This window comes from Rattus norvegicus, chromosome 1 (assembly GCF_036323735.1).
Source record: "Rattus norvegicus strain BN/NHsdMcwi chromosome 1, GRCr8, whole genome shotgun sequence".
NCBI classification, from domain to species: Eukaryota; Metazoa; Chordata; class Mammalia; order Rodentia; family Muridae; genus Rattus; species Rattus norvegicus.
In genome coordinates this window covers 48,358,793-48,368,419 of record NC_086019.1, presented here as the reverse complement: position 1 = coordinate 48,368,419, position 9,627 = coordinate 48,358,793, and positions in this window count along the sequence as shown.

The window sequence follows — 9,627 nt, the reverse complement described above, 5'->3', positions numbered from 1 at the left end:
GAGAGAGAGAGACAGAGACAGAGACAGAGACAGAGACAGAGACAGAGACAGAGAGCCACATCTCCGAATGCGGTCAGTCTGTGGTACTGGAAGTAGGACTGTACCATGGGTACTGGGAGAGGCAGGGTTCAGCTCAGTCTCCAGGACCCTACTCCTCACCCTGGCATTTGGAAGCGTTTGTGTTCTCTCTCTCTGTCTCTCTGTCTCTGTCTCTGTCTCTGTCTCTCTCTGTCTTTGTCTCTCTCTCTCTTTCTCTATCTATCTATCTATCTATCTATCTATCTATCTATCTATCTATCTCTATCTCTATCTCTATCTCTATCTATCTCTCTGTGTTGGGATTCATCCCAGAGCCTTGCTAGAGCTGAAGGCATAACCATGGCTATCTCGTAACGCATGCTAACAGGTCATGTGCTCTAGCACTCCTATGACCCAAGGGCATCAGAAAGGTGGTCATCAGTTAAGAGAGGGATGGCAACAGGGTGCCAAAAGCTGAAGAACAAGAAGGGAACAGATGGCTACCAGAGAAAGCTGCTGGCAAACAGAGGACATTGACTGGGAGAGCCACTCAGGGCTTTGGTTCCAACGACACTAGTCCAGGGGCACTAACTAGTGGGTGGGGAGTTGGACCTAGTCAGAGTTGAGAGGCTGGTAGGGCAGGGCAGGGCAGGACATATTGACAGACCCTGGAGCACAGACAGGGAAAGAACTCAGAAACCCTAAGGTAGTGTGGGCTGTAGTCTTGTTGGTTCCAGAAAACACAGAGTCAGAATTCTGGAGGAGAAATGGGGTTGAGGCACAGAAAGAGGACTGCAGATGCTTCTGCAGGTGGCACTGTGGTGGGTGACAATGAGGTTTGAGGAGCCCCTGCTAGAGGATTCATCATGGGAGTGGGGGGCAAGGTGTTTCCATGGGTCTCCCTGGTAGATGTTGATTTTGAACAGAGATGTTCAATGTCATTTGAGGACACACAGGGGTCAAGGGATCAAGTGGCTTAGTGACAGCAGTAAGTAAGACACTGTAACGGGTGTGAAGTGATAGCCCATCTTTCCGAAGACCAAGGATTCTGAGGAAGGGGGAACCAGGTGTCGATTAGCAATGGTAACAAGGCCAGAAGGGAAGCACAGAGACAGGAGCCAGTGAGAGAGAGGCTTGATAACCTAAGGTCCAAGCCAGAGCAGTGCTGGAGGAAATAGCAATTAGATTCTCCCAGAGGGACTCTGCTAGCTCACCTCTCAGGGACCCTCTAGCACAGGGCGGGAGAAATTCCCTAACATGGAAGATGGTGTAAGGTGTGTCCAGGCCAGGTCTAGAAGCAGCAGAATACTTTCAACTCATGTTCTAGATCTCTTACAGCCACAGCCACCTGCAAAAGAGACTGGAGCACAGAAGAAAGGAGAATGGCCATCAGCCGGTGGCTTTGGCTACTCAGCAAGGTCCTTAAGGCAAGGATGCCCAACCTGAGAAAGACTTAGACCCCAAACATGCACAGCAATCCTCAGTGTCCCTCTGCAGTACAGAGGTCCCCTTCATTTTGCGGATGAGCTAGAACCCTTGCATGGGAAACCTAGGGAGAAAGAAGGGCAAGCAAGCACCCCAGCTCGCCCACACTGTCTGGTCCTAACTCCTGGGTGACCCCTTAGGCCTGGGCAAGCCAGGACAACTGGTTACCTAGCTTAAGTGACTTTGGTCCATACAGGCACGCCCATGGTAAGAGTTAAGTAGAGCTTTTAGAACCAAACCCTCAGTCATCCAGGCATGAGTTATAAGACCACCGATCATGAGTTCAGTGTCTGTGAATCAACAACACCTCTTAAACAATGTATCTTTAAAGAAAAATACACCTGAAACAAGAAACAAAGTATTATGTTGATTGATTGTTACTGTTTGAATGTGAAATGTTGCTCATGGGCTCATGTTTTTGAACGTTTGATCCTTGACTGGCAACACGGTCTTAGGAGGATTTAGACCCTCCAGGAGGTGGGGCCTGACTGGAGGAAGTGGGTCATTGGGGTGCCCTGGTTTGACCCTTTCTCTGCTTCCTGTTCCGCAGAGAGGAGAGATGAGGCGTCTCATGCCGCCAATACTTCCTTGTGATGGACTGTGCTCCTTAAAACCAAAAGCCTAAAGAAATCTTTCTTCTCTTAAGTTGTTTGTTGTCAGATTATTTACCCCTAGCAATGAGAAAAGTACACAGGCCGATGAAACTGTTGCTCCTAAGAGTGCACAGAAAACTAATCGCATTTTCATGTTCAAGGTGATGTTATAAGACTCAACAAAAATAAGGAGAACCAACTGTGTGTCTCCATGGTCGAATCTTTTTTTTATTAACATTTAAAGGAAATGGTGCTATATTTACCACAGGGATGATAGACATATAGATGACAGACAGATGGATATAGATATATGTATGCTAAGTAGGGGGGAAACAGTGACTAAAACCCACATAATATATGACTCAATTTCTGTGAACTTCAATCTACAGGGACAAGAAGAGGATTAGTGGCTCCTCGGGGCTGATGAGACAGAGGAGATAGTTAGGGTGAGGTAGCTAAAGGGTAACAGATTTATTTCTGAGTTTATAGCCCTAAAACAGGTGGCATTAATGGTTGTCTCTATCTGTGAATTTACCCCAGGTTACCCCTCACATCCATGCCTGGCCATACCCTTCCCCAGGAAGAGCCTCATCCTCACCCCAGGCATCTCCTTACTGGCCTGCCATCCCCTGCTTATCTCCCTCTGGGAAGCTGGCCACTGAACTCACTGTCAGCTAGTGAAGACCTGCCCTGCTCAGAGCAGCATGGGCACCAGGAAGAAGGGGGTGCTTCTATTTCGCGCTAGTAATGGCAGGGCCTGGATCACAGCATTCAGTGGTAGAGATGCTGGAAAATAGGACTCTTAAGGTTTCCTTTAATCTGCCAGGAGAGCTTGTGGTCAGAGTCACAACATGAATGAAGAGAGGTAAGCAGCTCTCGTGACCTGGATCCTGGAGGTTGCGGTCTAGGATGGGCACAGGTGTTAGCTGACGGGCATGGTGTCAGCCTTTTGGACACCCACTCTCCTGTCTTCATCCATCATAGTCTATCCCACCCCTGTCACCTTAGAGTTGGTCATAGAACACTGCTCCAGGGTCACCTTGTCTCACAGATGTATTTGTAGCAGGAAGGTGGGACAATGAACAGAGATGTGTCCTTGAGTCACTCGCTCTCCCTCTCTGAAGGATAACACTTTCCCAGAAGCCCCGTTCACAGACCTCCCCTGACTCCCATTGATCACAAGTGGGTCGCATGCCTAGTCCTGGATCAACCATGGGATGACAGTGATTGACTTAGGTCAGGCAAAATGTATCCCATGGAACCAAAATAAAGGGGGAAAAAAGGAGTCAGCAGCCAGATAAGTTGTAAGTAGTGTGAAACATACCAAAGAAAGGAAATACTTTTTTTGAGACAAGGTATGTAGCCCAGGCTAGCCTTCAACTTAAGATCCCAGCTCTCAGCCTCTCAAGTTCTGAATTATAGGTATATAGCACCACATCTAGATCAGTAAAGACTTGGATATCCATAATCATAAACCGTACATCTGGCCAAGGTCCACTGTGGAGGCAACTGCTAGAGTCCCCAAAGTCTCAAGCCTGACTGAGGAACATGAGGGTGGGTGCCTTCCCTGTACACCCAGTACTGCTCTGGTGTGGAAACTTTCTTTAGAAACATTGCATCTCTTCCCCTCATGCCACCCTTTCTTAGGAGGTTCTTGGCACATGGGAAGCAATTTGAAAGTGATCTGTTTGTGTTGACATGACTGCATGGTGGCCATGGTCAGGAGACCATGCTCAAAGGATTAGTAACTCCCACATAACTCCCGTTGAAACCACGTCCCTCAAGTGCCCAGCCTGTCTTGTGAATACAGTCAGACCACTGTGACCTTCTAAAGATTGATTTTTTCAATCATCTGCACTTTTTATACTAAGGCAACAAAACTCGGGGGAGGGGTACTAGCATTGGGAAGAAGGGTCTCCACGAGAAGGGAGGAGGCAGGCATACTTTTCTGCAAGACCCAGAGCCTCATCCCGACAGGACACGCGCACTGCGCGCTGCTTTCCTCGGGCCTCTCCCAGGCAAGCCCTCCAAGGGCAGAATTGAAATGCAGCTCCAACAGCAGACAGCTGCCGCGGTCTCCCACAAACTGCCTGGGGCTTACATTATTTTATTCAGGGGGGGGGGGGCGTCTGCGTGATGGTTTAGTAACGGCCATTTTCGGAAAACAACCAAGGCAATTTCAGGATTTGCTGTCACAATAGGCACACTAAAAATAAAGTCAGCATAAATAGATTAAGAAATTGACAGAATAACAAGGCATAAAGAATTAGAATAAATGCGCGGACTGCGAATGACAAGCGGAGCCCGGCGCGGGGAGGTGGGGGTGACAGAGGGGAGGTGGGCTTATCTGCTGACTCTGAGCTTCCTGGCTGTGGGGAGAGCTTATTTCTCAGGGACAGTCAGCATATAATCGAATTTTGCATTAGCAAGCGCGGAGGCTCTGCTGTGTGGAGGGGAGCCTGCAGCTTTCCTGTGGCATTCTCCCCACCCCCCCGCCCCTACCCCCGCACGCACCATGGCTGATCCCTCTTGAAAGACAGATTGGAAACCTTCCACAGTTGATTCCTAATCCCAGGCAGGAGTTTGGGGATGTGGTACAGAAGGGAGTGGGCTGGAAAAATATTCGTAATTCAGTCCTGACATTTGGAGATGAAGAATCTCTTTGGTAAACGGGCAGAGCAGGAAAGAAAGGGGGGAAAAACCCTACATGCTAGGAACGACTGTGTAGGTCAGAGTATGGCACCCTGAATTCGGGCTGCTAAGCAGAACCGCTCAAATGGATCATCAAGGAGTCCTGGGCAGGCTTTGGCTCCCTCTTTCTCCAGGGTGGGCAGAAGATGCCTCAAGCCTCCCAGGTCAGTTGAGTATGGGCTGTTGGGGAGAAGGGGAAGGGACCCTGATAATCCCACATCCTGTCTCATTATATGCTTAAACTCTGGTTGGGAACATTCCGCTCTTATAGGAACTTCTTACAGGACGTTCTAGAGAGCTGTTTTCCAGCCAAGTTCCGTGGTTTTGGGTGCTAATCTTAAAAGGTGCTCTTATCATAAGTTTGGCACACCTTGGTTGGAATGAGTGAGACAGGTGAGTTCTCTTCAGGGTGTCTGTCTTTACTGTGGTAGGAGGTGTTTCATGTCCTACAGAGGGAGGAAGGCAGCAACATTTCCCACAGAAACTCTCCATACTGAATGTACTTGTAGGAAGAGCCTCGGTGGAACTCACATCTCCACCACAGCTCGAATGAATGACTAGTTTTGAGTGGAACACTTAGGTCGAATACAGAGGTTGAAAATGTCCCAGAGACCAACCATTCGCATTTCAGCCACTCTGACCATCCTAAAGCCAGTGTCTCCTCTCCGAGAGCGGAGAATGGTGTGCAAGGCACTGTAGGGTTTTGTCTGGCCAAGACCAAAATGGGAAAGACTCTTGTCAAGATTTTTCTAGTCCAATACTCATTTGGTTATCCACAGGGGGTGTGGCTTAAACAGCAGGCATAACAGATACAAGTGGTTCCAAGTGGGGAAGAAGGGGGGACCCCAAAGTGAGACTAACGTTTCCCTGGTGATCTCCAAGTCTTTCTCCATCAGTGTGCTAGGACTTGGGGCGTGGGGCGGTCATGAGAGGTCAGTTAAAATTAAATAAACTTCCATTCTACTGTAGGTGTTTAGCCATCTCATCTGTCGTGCCCAGTACTTTGCTGGTTATGGCTCCTGTCTTTGCTAATTGCTGGGAAGATACATGGTGTCACCTCCCCAGGGGACAAGAGGGCTGCCCATGTGAGTTATGGACAATCAACATCCTGGTCTTGTCACTTCACAAAGCTGAAGGCTTTCGGTAGTAGTCTTTAGATGCTTCCCAGCTTGAATAGAATTCAAAGGAAGTAAGGGAGGCTGGGTGGTGGTGGTGATGGTGAGGGCTCTGGGGACCAGCCTGGGCAGGACATCAAAGCACCTTGGGCTCTGGCTATGGTTGTTTTGTTTCTGAAACATGGTATGGGACCTTCTGTGCCCCTCTACACTCAGAAACAGCAAAGTTCTTACCACACAGGGCTCACGGATCCTCAGGGCTGGAGACCAACCAGCATCTGAGAGAGTGGGAATCTGAAAGTCAGCAAGGCAAGGCTTGTGGAGAGGAAGAGAGAGCAACTGGACTGTGGGTCATGGTGACGAATCTCAGGGGGTAAAGGCCGGATCAGAAAATTAATTTCTCTCTCTGCCTCACTCTCTTCAGATCAGACTCTACTGAGTCACTAGCTCTGCCAAGGTAAATAATTTATTTTGATGCCCAGTTATAAAATGAAGATTGAGGTGATCGCTGAAAAGGATAGTCCATTGATTTCCAGCCATAGTGCAGAGCAGTTTGCTGGGCAAAGGGTAATTTCTCCAGTAAACAGGTCTGGGCTAACTAGGCATCCGTACAAGAAGCCACCACCACCCAGTAGAATCTCACCTAAACCTTAAGCTGTAGATGAAATTTAACCAAAAGCAGATCACAGACCTTGGTGTGAATTCTAAAATTATTAAGGTCTACAAGAAAACAGCAGAAAAAACTTAACTTTGGATTAAGGAATGCTTTCTCAATAGCAGCACTGGATGTGTGGCCCATAGGAGAAAATCAAAGTGACAGACACATCGCACTGGATCAAGATTCAGACTCTGCAGCTGGGCTAGCGAGAGGTCACATTGGTAAAGGTGCTTGCTGCCAAGGGTAACAATGTGAGTTCGATCTTCAGGACCGGCACGGGGAAAGGAACTAACTTCTGAAGGTTGTCCTCTGACTTCCACACCAGCCCAGTCCCAAGTGGGCAAGCCAGTACACACACAAACAGACATCGTATTCAGAATAAGTAAATATGATAAAACCAAAGGCAAAATCCCTCTCTACTCCCTAATCGTGGCCTTGGTGAACTTCAACAATATGGCGACCCACAAAAGGAGCCATCACATCAGTGAGGGTGGTGAAGGGGTAGCATTTGTGCCCCTTAGATTCACAGCTCACATCTGTTATCCAGAGAGGCACTTACTCAAGATTCACAGAAGTCTGGGTTTAAAAGCTGAGATGGGACCCGGGAGACAGTTCAGCAGATAAAGGTATGTGCTACCAGGCCACCTGTGCTACCAAGCCTGGTGGCCTTAGTTCAATCTCTGGTACCCATGGTAGAAGAAAATCAACCCTACAAGTTGCCCTCCCTCTGACCCCCACATGCATGTTTGCCCTCTGACCTCTACATGCATGTTTGCCCTCTGACCCCCACATGCATGTTTGCCCTCTGACCTCCACATGCATGTTTGCCCTCTGACCCCCACATGCATGTTTGCCCTCCCATCACAGGTAAATGTGGTGTTTTGTTTTTGTTTTTGTTTTTTAATGAGAAGAATGTGTCAGAGGGCAGAAGCTGGGGTGAGATTTGGCAGTGAATGATTTTCTGGGTACAATGTATAAGGAAAACCAATTAACTATAAACTCTTGAGAGATATATATGCAGGCTTGGGCAAGTAGATAATTAGGCTGAATGTTGTAAGTTACAGAAAACCGTGAAGAGTCACAATTTGGTTCATGGCTCATGCTGTTCCCACCATGCTCTCTTCCAACAGTTTTACATGATAATGTCATTCTGTCTGTGTGGTAGCATTAATTTTAGAGATGGCCAAATTGGTGTCAAGACAGGTAGGGTAACTTGCCTAAGGTTACACAGGTAGGAAGTGGCAAAGCCAGGACTTGAACTATTGTCTGACATCAACATCTGTCTTCCCATTCTGATCAATAAGCAAAAGATGGTTTATTTAGGCAAGTGTGTGTCATATGTCTACCCTGTGTGTATGTATGTATATGTATATACACACCCATACATACATACACACATACATACATTCACACATGCATACATACACACATACATACACATGCATACATACATACACACATACACACATGCATACATACACACATACATACACACAGAATATATGTGTGTGTATATACATATGTATATACACATAAATGTGTGTGTGGATGGATATGCTGTGTAGCCCTTTATATTTGTGTTAAGGTATACAGGCTTAATTCTCTCAGGCTCTTTATTTTCTTGCATTGAGTGTTTTACCTATGTACATGTATGTGCCCCATGTGTGTGCCTCGTACCCACAGAAACGTGAAGAAATTGTATTTCTGGAACTGAGCTGTGATGGCTGTGAGCCACTGTGTAAAGTGCTGGGAACCAAACCTGGGTCCCACACAAGAGCAACAAGCACGTTTAATTATGGTGACTCTCTCTAGCCCCTCCTCCTAGGTCTATAATTAATTCCCCAGGCAGAGATTATAATCGGGGACAGATAATTTCTCTGTCACCCTTCTATTGCTTCCATTGACCTCACTGACTTTAGTAATAAACCTTGATCCCTAGCCTGAGACAAGGAGCTGCCCCAGTGTGGATGGAGGCTTCCTGGAGAGCCCTCCAGATGGCCCAGCATAGAGATACTCATGGGTTTCTCTGGTCAGCTGTGAAAATGAGGCCATGTTCAACAAACAGCATTGTTCAGAATGAGTGGCAGTCATTGCATTTGGCAAGAAAAAAGTCGACTTGGAACACGCGGGTGATTATTTTTAATTGGATGAGCCTCATGGCTGTAACAAAAATCAATGTATATCTGGTGCAGCTGCAGGTGCATTGGCACACCCAGGCTCTGCAGCCTGGGGGACCGCTGCGCCTTTGGGACCAGGGCATCAGGTATCCCTGGTCCTCCCGTGGGTTAAGTGTCCAAAACCCTGTTGGAGTACCTTGGGGAGAGCACTCAGGATTGAGTGGTTTCCACAGTGCTCATGGGCAAGCAAGGGGCTGTGTGTGCCTTGAGGGAGTTCAGGCTGTAGGGTGGGAGTGAGCAGAAGGGTGCTAGGATGTAGGGGCAGCTCTGAAGGCTCATGGAACGTTCAAAGGTCTAGCTGAACCTCCGCCATTTGTCTCAAGGATGACAGGGACAGCCGACATTCAGGAAGGACAGGGCTGAGCAGGACCCTGGGAGACAGGGCACCTTCTGATGTGACTGGAGGCCAGCTGGAGAGGCAGTGAAACCAAAGGAGAGTGTAGCTTCCCAAGTCTGTAAGACAGTGCCTTTCCTCCTATAGATGACCAGGCACAGACCGAGCTGGTGTGAGAGTCCATGTGGCGTGTGTGTGTGTGTGTGTGTGTGTGTGTGTGTGTGTGTGTGTAGAGGATTCTTGAGACTCCCTGGGCTTCTAGAAGCATCTAGAAGCCAGACTGGCCTGCACTGTGTGGATTCCAGGCTCCTTCCCCAGCTTTGGTGGGAACTGTTACCTCGAACCCAAGAGCTTTGTGAGGGAGTGGTCACAATCCCAAGTGACAGGTGCCTGTTAAGGAATTTTAAAATCTGCTTCCCTTCCACAGTGCAGCATCCCAGGAGGGAAAAGGGGGTCTGCCTGGTTTGGGGACTGTCACTGTCATTTCTTAGAACTGGGCTAAGCTGCCAGCTTCTCTCCTTGGTTGAAGAGGTCTCCTTTTCCAACCCAGTAGCAT